We start from the raw sequence: 13,124 nt of genomic DNA, 5'->3' as shown, positions 1-13,124 counted from the left end.
ATCTACTACTGTGGGCAAGAATCCCTTAGAAGAAAAGGAGTAGCCATCATAGTCAACAAAACAGTCTGAAATGCAGTATTTGGATGCAATCTCAAAAACAACAGAAAGGCAAACCATTCAATATCATGGTAATCCAAGTCCATGCCCTGACCAGTAATGCTGAAGAAGCTGAAGTTGAACAGTTCTATGAAGACCTACAAGACCTTCTAGAACTAACACCCCCAAAAGATGTCCTTTTCATTATAGGGGACTGGAATGCAAAAGTAGGAAGTCAAGAAACACCTGGAGTAACAGGCAAATTTGGCCTTGGTGTACAGGATAAAGCAGGGCAAAGGCTAATAGAGTTTTGCCAAGAGAACACACTGATCATAGCAAACACCCTCTTCCCACAACACAAGAGAAGACTCTACACATGGACATCACCAGATGGCCAACACCGAAATCAGATTGATTATATTTATATTCTTTGCAGCCAAAGATGGAGAAGCTCTATACAGTCAGCAAAAACAAGACTGGGAGTGGACTGTGGCTCAGATCATGAACCCCTTATTGTCAAATTCAGACTTAAATTGAAGAAAGTAGGGAAAATCACTAGACCATTCAGGTATGACCTAAATCAAATCCCTTACAATTATATAATAGTGGAAGTGAGAAATAGATTTAAGGGACTAGATCTGTTAGACAGAGTGCCTGATGAACTATGGATGGAGGTTCGTGACACTGTACAGGAGACAGATATCAAGACAATCCCCAAGAAAAAGAAATGCAAAAAAGCAAAATGGCTATCTGAGGAGGCCTTACAAATAGCTGTGAAAAGAAGAGAAGTGAAAAGCAAAGGAGGAAAGGAAAGATATACCTGTTTGAATGCAGAGTTCCAAAGACTAGCAAGGAGAGATAAGAAAGCCTTCCTCAGTGGTCAGTGCAAAGAAATAGAGGAAAACAACAGAATGGGAAAGACTAGAGATCTCTTCAAGAAAATTGGAGATACCAAGGAAACATTTCATGCAAAGATGAGCACAATAAAGGACAGAAATGGTATGGACCCAACAGAAGCAGATGATATTAAGAAGAGGTGGCAAGAATACACAGAAGAACTGTACAAAAATCACGACCCAGAAAATCACGATGGTGTGATCACTCACCTAGAGCCAGACATCCTGCAATGTGAGGTCAAGTGGACCTTAGGAAGCATCACTATGAACAAAGGTAGTGGAGGTGATGGAATTCCAGTTGAGATATTTCAAATCCTAAAAGATGATGCTGTGAAAGTGCTGCACTCAATATGCCAGCAAATTTGGAAAACTCAGTAGTGGCCACAGGACTGGAAAAAGTCTGTTTTCACTCCAATCCCAAAGAAAGGCAATGCCAAAGAATGCTCAAACTACCACACAATTGCACTCATCTCACACGCTAGCAAAGTAATGCTCAAAATTCTCCAAGCCAGGCTTCAACAGTACCTGAATCATGAACTTTCAGAGGTTCAAGCTGGATTTAGAAAAGGCAGAGGAACCAGATATCAAATTGCCAAATCTGTTGGATCATCAAAAGAGCAAGAGTTCCAGAAAAACATCTACTTCTGCTTTATTGACTATGCCAAAGCCTTTGACTGTGTGGATCACCACAAACTGTGGAAAATTCTGAAAGAGATGGGAATCTGTAATGCAGGTCAAGAAGCAACAGTTAGCACTGGACATGGAACAACAGACTGGTTCCAAATAGGAAAAGGAGTACGTCAAGCTGTATATTGTTACCCTGCTTATTTAACTTATATGCAGAGTACATCATGAGAAACTCTGGGCTGGATGAAGCACATGCTGGAATCAAGATTGCTGGGAGAAATATCAATAACCTCAGATATGCAGAGGACACCACCCTTATGGCAGAAAGCAAAGAAGGACTAAGGAGCCTCTTGATGAAAGTGAAACAGGAGAGTGAAAAAGTTGGCTTAAAGCTCAACATTCAGAAAACTAAGATCATGGCATCTGGTCCCATCACTTCATGGCAAATAGATTGGGAACAGTGGAAACAGTGGCAGACTTTATTTTGGGGGGCTCCAAACTCACTGCAGATGGTGACTGCAACCATGAAATTAAAAGACACTTACTCCTTGGCAGGGAAGTTATGACCAGCCTAGACAGCATATTAAAAAGCAGAGACATTACTTTGCCAACAAAGGTCTGTCTAGTCAAGGCTATGGTTTTTCCAGTAGTAATGTATGAATGTGAGAGCTGGACTATAAAGAAAGCTGAACGCCAAAGAATTGATGCTTTTGTACTGTGGTGTTGGAGAAGACTCTTGAGAGTCCCTTGGGCTGCAAGGAGATCCAACCAGTCCATCCTAAAGGACATCAGTCCTGAATATTCATTGGAAGAACTGATGCTGAAGCTGAAACTCCAATACTTTGGCCACCTGATGTGAAGAACTGACTTATTTGAGAAGACCCTGATGCTGGGAAAGGTTGAAGTCTGGAGGAGAAGGTTGGATGGCATCACCAACTCAATGGACATGAGTTTGAGTAAACTCTGGGAGTTGGTGATGGACGGGGAGGCCAGTGTGCTGCAGTCCATGGGGTCGCAACGAGTTGGACACGACTGAGCGACTGAACTGAACTGAATAGACTGTTTAAGGGGTCTTCCCAGGTGGTGCAGTGGTAAAAATCTGCCTGTCAATGAAGGAGACGCAAGAGACAAGGGTTTGATCCCTGGGTCGGGAAGATCCCCTGGAGTAGGAAATGGTCACCCGCTCCACTATTTTTGCCTGGAAAATTCCATGGACAGTGACTGGTGAGCTACAGTCCACGGGGTTGTAAAGAGTCAGAATGACTAAGAACACACATGCGAATAGACTATATAAGTTAGCTAATACTTACCTGGAAAATTACTAGGATGATCAAAGATTTATGTAGTATTGAATATTTTCTTACTCTTAAGATTAAATGACTTATGCGAAAAAGTCAAATGTCAGATGATGTCCTTGAAATTTGGTTTTATGAGATTTTCTAAAATCATAGTTTGTGGGTTATCAAGAACTCTCAAAATAAGAAAATGATCTTTTGGAGGGCTCTCCACAGGCTCTGAAACTTACCATATAATTCCTTCTTTGATAGTCTATAAATTAAGCTCTGGCCCAAAAGCCACAAAAAAGGCAAAGTACTTCTGTTTTCAGAGTTTTTCCACCATCCAAGATGGTAGTATGTACCTTCTCTCCTTTAGCATGACAGAGATCTTTGTCTAAACCCTGGGTATTCAGGGACCATCTCTTTCCAGCCCCCATTCCCACTCACTATGGTCAATTTTGAAAGTTACAGCTAAACCTTTACTGTCTGGAAAGTGAAAGTGTTAATCGCTCAGTCGTGTCTGACTCTTTGTGACCCAAGGGACTGTAGCCCACTAGGCTCCTCTGTCCGTAGAATTCTCCAGGCAAGAATACTGGAGTGGATAGCCATTCTCTCCTCCAAGGGATCTTCCTGACCCCTGGATCAAATGTGCGTCTCCTGCATTGGATGCAGATTCTTTACCATCTGAGCCCTGTCCAGAAATAAGTCCTCAAATCCAGCACCAGCTATCATGTTCAATTACCAGCAGTACACTTTGATGCCTTATTCTTTGGTCTTGAGTACTAACAGAATTCAATGTTAGTGCCGGAATGAATAGTAGAGCACGCCAGTTTAAAGAACCAATTTTGAAGTCTGACCCCAAGGCCGCTTCCTCGCTAACTAGTTATGTAACCATGGACAAATTGTGTAGCTTCCATAAGTTTAAGAATTTTCATGTATAAAATGAGATGGTGTTAGTCTTTTGATTGTAAGAAACATAAAACAGAAATCAAGCTGGCTTATTAAACACACACATGCCCACACACTGGATTTATTAGTGACCATAACAGCATAACCGCAGAAGCAGAAAACTGAAGAGCTTGTTTCAAATGTGGCCAACTGAGGTTCTCAAATTCTGGTATAGGGACTTCTTCTCCACATCTGAGTACTGCTTTCTTCTGTGTTGGCCATATTCTCAGCCAAGATCTTCATAGAAAGGGTAAGATGGCCACAATAGCTCCCAGTTTCCATTGAAACAGCTTTAACAAATCCAGTAGAGGAAATGCCTCTTTGCCAAGAGTCCCAGCCGAAGTCCCAGTTCAGTTCAGTTCAGTCGCTCAGTTGTTTCCAACTCTTTGTGACCCCATGGACTGCAGCACCAGCACACCAGGCCTCCCCGTCCACCACCAACTCCATGAGTCGCCTCAACTCATGTCCATCGCATTGGTGATGCCATCCAACCATCTCCTCCTCTGTCATGCCCTTCTCCTCCTGCCCTCAATCTTTCCCAGCATCAGGGTCTTTTCCAATGAGTCAGCTCTTCGCATCAGGTGGCCAAAGTATTGGAGTTTCAGCTTCAGCATCAGTCCTCCAATGTATAGTCCCAGAGCGGCTGTTATTGCCTTTGATTTGCCCAGCTTGGGTCCAAGCCCATCTTTAAACCAATTGCTGTGGCCAGGAAGATGCTTGTTTTCTTTAGCAAGGCTTGGGTCATAAACCTACTGCCGGAGTTGAGGGTGGGATCAATCTCACCTGACTACACAGATGGAGATAGTTCTTAGACGGTTCTTAGAAGAAAAATTGAGTTGCTGCTTGTAGATGAAGGGACCGTAAGTACAGGCGAGACTAAAAATAAAACACAACTAATCTATAACTGTCTGCTACAGTGGATAATAACATCTACTTCTACCTCATTGAGTTTTTATGAGAATTAAATAATAATGCAAGGAGACCACCTGGCCCAGTGCCTGGCACATTGCAAGAGCTCCATAACATTAACTATTATATTCCTCAATAAGTCTTTGTGGAATGAATGTTGAATGTTAGAAAAGATTCAGTAGTAACAACACAAAATGGATGGCATTTCACATATTTAGTGAAAAATCTTAGAAGAGGGATGGCAGTTCACATGCCAAGTCCAGTAGTGATGACTTGGAGTGCTGTGTTGAGAAGGATTCTGAGGCTAAGTCTTAACCCATCAAGAATTAGTGCCATGTTCATTAGGAATGCCTTTACACCCTTGAGTTCTTCTATAATAAAATCTAGTACACGAGGTTACTTAGAAAGCTCTTTCACTTAACTTTGGGCTGGAAAGTTATTAAAATATAGAACTACCTTTCAATCCATATTAGAAAGATTAGTAAGGACCATATCATGTGTATTCAGAGAAAGAAGAGGGCAAGCATCAGCCTCCTGAACGCTTGTAGATTCAGTGCTAGCATATAGTCGAAGCTCAGTCAATATTTTTTTGCATTGAGCGGAAAATAATTATGTTATGCTGAAATTCTTCCCATGGAACCCAGGGGATATTGGTAAAATTAAACTTGAGTAGTGTTAATGTTTTGTTCATAGGTTTCATGTATTTTTGCATATATTTCATGACATTTATATTAAATTCATAAATAAAATATTCCTCTGTTGGTATGAACTCAATAAAGCATTTTAAAATAACAATAAAAATGTCCTCCTGCCCTCTTCTATATTTATCAGTAATTCCCCTGATTTCTCAGCTCTTTAAGACTTAATGAAAGAACTATGCAGGGTGGCAAGTTGGTGATAGCAGATGTGGTCTGGCCAGTCAAAAGCAGAAAAGGCCTTAAGTGCCCTGTGTGCAAGGAAACAGAACTGCTCTTCTGCCCTGGGCCCTTGACCGCTTGCCTTCTGATAGAATGCTTGGTCATGACGTCATGAAACTCATGCTGTGTTTTCACTACACACTTTGGAGAATGTATATTAGAAGTGCCTGGGGACTTCCTTGGTGGTCCAGTGGTTAAGAATCTGCCTGCCAATGCAGAGGACACGAGCTCGAGCCCTGGCCCAGGAAGATCCCACATGCCGAGGAGCAACTAAGCCCATTTGCCACAACTACTGGGCCCACATGCCTAGAGCCCACGCTCCTCAAGAGGACCCACTGCAACGAGACGCCCTCGCATCACACCTAGAAAAGGCCAAGTGAAGCAACGAAGACCCAGCACAGCCTATAGTAAATAAACAAGCAAATAAATAGATAAATAAAAAAAAATGTAATGCCGACATCAATAACATTGAATGACTCAAGTATGGCTAACAGAGAGAGTCAAGAACACTGGTTTTGGGGGGCTACCAGGGGATAGTGCCCTGTGCAGTGTCAAGAACACGGGTTTTAAAGCCAAATTCAGGTTCAAACTACAGTTCCACCAGGACTTTTAGTACGTTGCTTCATCTCTCAAAGCCTCAGTTTCTTCACCTGCAAAAAGGAGCTAAAAGTTTATTAAAATTAAAGAAATAGCCTCATGGATTACTGTGAGAGTCAACAAAATCAAGGCCTTAGCATATGATAGGTGCTTAATAAATAGTAGCTATTTGTTGTTGTTTTGATTTTAAGCCCCTTCTCAGAGGATGTTAGTGGGTAAAATCATACATAGAATGAAATCTTGTAGATTAAATTAAATGCATGCACAAACATGTTTGCACACTTATATTGTAGATTACTTTTTGCTACATTTTATTGTTGTAATATTCTCCAAAATCTCACTCCAAGAATTTTTGAAATTTTATCACCAGTATGGCATGATATAAAATCAGTCCATTCCATTCTCTTTAGAATGCTATTTGAAGATTTATTCCCTCTTGGATGTCTTTAGGGGTCCTTCTATATGCACTGGGTCAGGATTGAACAAAAATTCAACCCAATAATAGTATTTTATAAAAGGAGAAAAAAATATTGTTTGTACAGAGCATTCCATGTAGTCATACCACATGGAATGCTCTGTACAAACAATATTACTAAACCCAAGAGATGTCTATATAATTAACTACTCAAACCCTGCTTTGTTCCCACTTTCCCTCTTTTGTATATTGGGTATATGATGATACAGCGTAGGGAGAATTCATTTTCCCATCACCTGGCTGCTGAGGCCACAGGCCCATCTGGCTCACGGCCAGGAGCTGACAAAGAAAGATGATATAAGGACAAAAAAAAAAAAAAAAAAGGGAAGTATTAGAGGCAGCTCCCTGGAGGGTAGAAAATGCCCCATTCTTAAAGTACCCCCAACAAGGGTACCCCCAACAAGCTGCATGCCCTGGACCAGCCATTTCTAATAGTTCTCCTTTGTAAGATATGAACTGGTTCAGGAAGACTTCTAACAATGGGGAACTTAGAACATCTACACACACATGATCCCCAAGACTTCTTGTTGCAATATTTCACAATCCGATTTTGAATTGGCTAATTATTTCATCATCAGGTGGATGCAGAAGTCAATTACAGAGTCCAGCATTCAACTGATGTCCACTTTGCTATAAGAACTGAGAGCATACTCAGTCCCTTAAGGGTTTGAAGCTGAAATAGTTCACATAAAGAGGAAGCTGCACTTCCACTCCTGAAAGCTCAGCAGTCTTCAAGCAAATTAAAAACAGGATCTGAGATTTTAACTCTGAGAGAAATTTGGTCAAACCGAGATTAAAAATGAGGTCAATATAGATGCAAACTGAAATGATTCCTCAGGCAGGGGACATTTACGTCTTGTAATACATCTTCATAGTGACACAGGGGAAAGTGAGAGAAATGGGGCCAGACTTTTGCTTGTACGTTTATTTTTGGAATCGATAAAACCTACCATTTGGAGAGTATTTCCTTTGTGCCAGGCTTACTTCATTTAATCCTTGTGACAACTCTATGCCTTGGTTGTCCTTTGTTAACAAAACAAGAAGCTGAGACTCAGAAAGACTATATAATATCCCAAAGTCATATGGGAAGGGGGCATTTAATAGCCTAGTACCTCACTATTACATTTTACTATGTTGTTGCTTAGTCACTAAGGGTGTCACATTTTACTACACAAAGCACAGTAAAATATTTTAATTAGCCTATTGGTCACCTTTTGAGATTAAAAAGAAATTCTAAATATATTTATAACTATATTTTTAATATTGTGCCACTAATATATTTTTTATCAAACTCTTATTTTTAAAAATTAAAGATTCATTAATAATTAGCACAATAATAGGCAATTTATTAAATATACACTGTGTACTAAAGTAGTCTAAAAAAAATGGCTTTTGCTGTATGGGAAAAGAATCTGAAAAACAGTGGACAAGGAAATGGTAATCCACTCCAGTATTCTTGCCTAAAATTCTATGGACAGAGGAGCCTGGCTACAGTCCATGGGGTCATGAAGAGTCAGACATGACTGAGCGCACATGCACACACACACACACACACACGTGTGTGTATATGTAACTGATTCACTTTGCTGTACACCTGAAATGAACTCATTATAAATAAACTATATATCAATAAAATTATTTTAAAAATAAAATAATTTCTTTTGAAGATATCAGATCTTAATCTCTGCAACAATTTATATGGAAAAGGTATCTTTGAAGATATGATTAAGATAAGAGTCTTGAGGTGGGGAAACTGGACTGAATTATCCAGATGAGCCCTAAATGCAATCACATGGATTCATTTTTTTTTTTTACTAAAGTATCGTTGGTGTACAATATATATGTTACAAGAGTACAATATAGTGATTCACACTTTTTAGAGGTTATACTCCATTTATAGTTATTGCACAATATTTGCTATATTCTCCATGTTGTACAATATATCCATATAGCTTACTTGATACCTAATCATTTGTGCCCCTTAAGCCCTGACTCCTCCATCACCCCCCTCCCCTCTTCCTTGTCCCTATTGGTAACCACTAGTTTCCTCTCTCTGTCTGAGTCCCAGAGACTCCTATAGGAGAGAGGCAGGGGAAATTAGGCAGAAGAGAAGGCAACATGACCATGGAGGCAGAGACTAGAGTAATTCAGCCACAAGCCAGAAAGAACACTAACAGCCGCCAGGAGCTGGAAAAGGCAAGGAACTGAGTCTCCTCTGAAGCCCCTAGAAAGAGTGCAACCCTGCTGTCACCTTGATTTTGGCCCAGTGATAATGGTTCCCAACCTCTGACCTCCAGAACTGTGAGAGAATGAATTTCTGTTGTTTCAAGATGCCAAGTTTGTGGTAATTTTTTACAGCAGACCTAAGAAACTAATTCATGTATCATGCCCTGTGTAAGGTGTGTGTGTGTGTATTCTTAGTTCCTCACACTAATAATATGAAATATTTTATGTTTACAGATGAAGGAAGAGAAGCTTAAAGAGGTTACAAACACAGATTGAAATCACACAGCAATTATACAGCAGAACTGGGGTTTGAGTCCTGCTCTGTATTCCATCCACTCCACCAAGCCCCCTCCCTGATGAGTCGTTAATACCCTTAAAGTGAGTTTGGATAAGCATTTCAGGATAAATATTAGAGGATTATTGGAGTTTTATTTATAAAAGGAATTTCAAAACCCTTGAAGGTATATTCTTTAAGATCCCAAATTATCCGAGAAGTTGACCAAGTCTTCTTAATCTACAGTGCATCACATATACCGACATGCCTATACCAATGGCCATGGTAAGAAATGCTCTACAACAATTAACCCTCCTGGCCAAGAAAAAACCACTCCTGATGGTGGGAAATTTCTACAACCTCCTAGAGGAAATGAATATAAAAAGCTCAGTCCAGATCCATCAGCAGTGTTATTGAACATAGAATTTTTGAAAACTCATCACTTGACATAGCCTAAATTCTAAACCAGTCCCTGTTGAAGAAAGAAAGAATGATGCAAACGTTGAGCAGTGTTGGTTTCAGGTACATATTAGAAGCTGGTATGCTAATGGCCCTTCCTAAATGCTGTGTCAGCCTGAGTACTCCTTATGGACTGATGCCTTCTTTCAGTCAGTAAGAAGTCAAAGCACAGAAAAGAAGATACCAAATAAAGAATCTATGCCTCAATTTATAATCATCTCATCATTTGTGTTTATAAAAAAATTATCAGTATATTAACATTTTTCCCTCTATGACTAGATTCAATACATATATTCTGAGATATTTGCAAAGCAGTGTGCAACATTGCTGCATAATGTGAAGACAAGAAATCCTAATGGAGTTTACAGGCTAGTTAAGGTAATCGCAGAAACTAACCCCTACATGGTACTTGCTATATACCAGTGTTCTAAATGCTTTCCATGAATGCAGTCCTCACAACGAGCCTATGACTACCACTCCCATTTTGCAAATCAGGAAAACAATGTTTAGAATGACTAAAACTTGTCCATGGTCTTCCAGCTAATAAGCAATTGAGCCATGATTTAAGCCAGACAATCTAGTTAAATCCACGCTCTTTTAACTCTCTCACATACTGGAACCATACAAGAGTACAGTTGACCAGAACATAAAGTGGGGAGAGATAATAGTTATAGGAAATATACATGAAAAGTTACCTGAATGTTTATAGAAAATTGAATCTTGCCATCCTCCTTCAGCTTGGAAAACCTTCTTCCAAAAACCAAGTGCTTGTGGCTCGGGACCTTTGCATCGCTATTTCCTCTGCCTGGAATTATTTTTAAGTATATTAGAATTAATTTAATTGCTTTAATTTAATTTAAAATAATCATTGATTTCATTATTTATAATGATAAATGCATTTATTTATTAAAATTATTTGGTTTTTGTTTGGTAGTTTATTTGTCCATTTTCATTAGATCCCGGCTCCATGAAGATGGGCCTTATCTCTGTCATGTTCAGCACTGAATCCCAAATGACTGCCCCATCACAGGCCCTCAATTTGTGCTTGTTACGGTTGCACAGTTGCAGGACTTAGAGAGTGTTCGTGCAAGTGATCATTTAGAAGCTGGCTTTCAAAGTTGGCTACAGGGCTGTGGTTTTCAACTGCAGAGTTGATGGGGAAGGAGATTCAATTGGAGGAAGCAGCATCAAATTTCCCTGAAGTGAAAGTGAAAGTTGCTCAGCTGCGTCCCACTTTTTGGGACCCCATGGACTTTAAAGTCTGCGGAATTCTCCAGGCCAGAATACTGGAGTGGGTAGCCTTTCCCTTCTCCAGGGGATCTTCCCAACCCAGGGATTGAACCCAGGTCTCCTGCATTGCAAGCGGATTCTTTACCAGCTGAGCCACAAGGGAAGTCCAAGAATACTGGAGTGGGTAGCCTATACCTTTTCCAGCAGATCTTCCTGACCCAGGAATCAAACCAGGGTCTCCTGCATTGCAGGTGGATTCTTTATCAACTGAGCTATCAGGGAAGCTCACTAACATGGTTATTATTAGACTTAAGTCAGAAAATGTATTACACGAAACACTTTATAAAGAACTGTGCATTTTTGCAGCAGTGGATTGGTAAGCCTGGAAAATAGGATGTCTTCTGAAAACAGTATTTAATCCTCATTTACAGAGGAGGAGAGTAAGAGGCCAAAGGATGAAGTCACTTACCCAAGCAGGCTACAGCTTGTGAGCAGCAGAGCCAGAATTTGTTTCTGGTTATATTTAGGACTGGCTAGCTGGCTTCCCCCAGAGAAGGCAATGGCACCCCTCTCCAGTACTTTTACCTGGAAAATCCCATAGACGGAGGAGCCTGGTGGGCTGCAGTCCATGGAGTGGCGAAGAGTTGGACACGACTGAGCGACTTCACTTTCACTTTTCACTTTCATGCATTGGAGAAGGAAATGGCAACCCACTCACTCCAGTGTTCTTGCCTGGAGAATCCCAGGGACGGTGGAGCCTGGTGGGCTGTCGTCTATGGGGTCGCACAGAGTTGGACACGACTGAAGCAACTTAGCAGCAGCAGCAGCTGGCTTCCCCAGTGGCTCAATAGGTAAAGAATACACCTACAATGTGGGAGACCTGGGTTTGATCCCTGGAATGAGACGATCCCATGGAGAAGGGCATGGCAACCCACTCCAGTATTCTTGCCTGGAGAATCCCTATGGACAGAGGAGCCTGGAGGGCTAAGAGTCCACAGGGTCACAAAGAGTCGGAGGCAACTAAGCACAGCACAGCACACAGGGTTATGCAAATACAGGGTTGAATCCTGTTCTTAATTTTAAATTTTGATATTTTGCTCCTCCTGGATTTTTTGGTATGAATTTGATTTTTTTTTTTTAAATATACTGCATTAAATGGGAATTCCCTAGCAATCCAGTGGTTGGGACTCCAGGATTCCACTGCAGGGGGCCCAGTTTCAATTCCTGGGCTATATCCACTGCTATAAGTAACCAAGATGAAAACATTTGCTTTATCTCTTAAATAAAAATCAAGACCCAAATGAGGGAATTGGGAGTGAAGATAGAAAACATGGTGAGACTATTTTCAGAGTTAGAGTCTATATGACTCGGCGACTGACTACATTGTGAGAAGAACAGGGCAAAGACCCTAAGACAACACCATAGTTTAGAGGAGTTAAAGATAACCCTGAAGTTTTAGAACTGTGCCTTTTTAGTCAGGATGGGGAAGTCACGAGAATATCCTGGTTTGGGAGGGATCGTGGTTAGGGATATGTGACAGCCAAGAGAGCACTGGAGTTGCTTTGTCCTATTGTTAGGCTACTGACATTGTTGTGTAGCAGCATTAGAGTACAAAACATTTGAAATAATTGGGCCAATGATTGGAACTTGGAAATCATTTTGTTTTAGATTTTCATGATATATTTTTGTTATTTTGGTAATAAGGTTTTGGCTTTTTGAAGATAAAAATGACCATAATGTCAGTTTCTCCTCTCTTCTGTTGAGGAAAATAAAGACAGGATTTATTTATTTGCTTAATATCTAGATTTTCCTCTTTTGATCTCACATCAGGCATCTTAAATGCTAAATATCTTTTCTCTCTCTGGGGGGTTTTCTGCCTTCATAAACCCTCGCCCAGCTACTATATTAGCTAATTTTTCTTTCCTGGAATTCCCTTTTACCTGAATTATTTAAACAGATCTTTTCTGAACTCCCTCTAAGTATTTTGCTATTTCATAAAGCACAGCATTTTAGAATGTGTCCATTTACTAGAAATGTCTCTGGAAGCCCTTTCAGCCCATTGTATGATACAATACCCTATTGTGTGTGTAACCCAAACTAGTCTCAGGCTATTTTTACCACACACGCTCACACTGGTTTGAGCATTTTAATTAAATCAGACCAACAACCAATCACTAACTTAGTCAGTAACCATTCACTGAAAACAGTCAGACAGATTGTGTCTGTAGATATAGCCTCAATCTTTTTGTTAAC

This window comes from Bubalus bubalis, chromosome 7 (genome assembly GCF_019923935.1).
Source record: "Bubalus bubalis isolate 160015118507 breed Murrah chromosome 7, NDDB_SH_1, whole genome shotgun sequence".
Classification (NCBI taxonomy): domain Eukaryota; kingdom Metazoa; phylum Chordata; class Mammalia; order Artiodactyla; family Bovidae; genus Bubalus; species Bubalus bubalis.
This window is presented reverse-complemented; position numbering follows the sequence as displayed.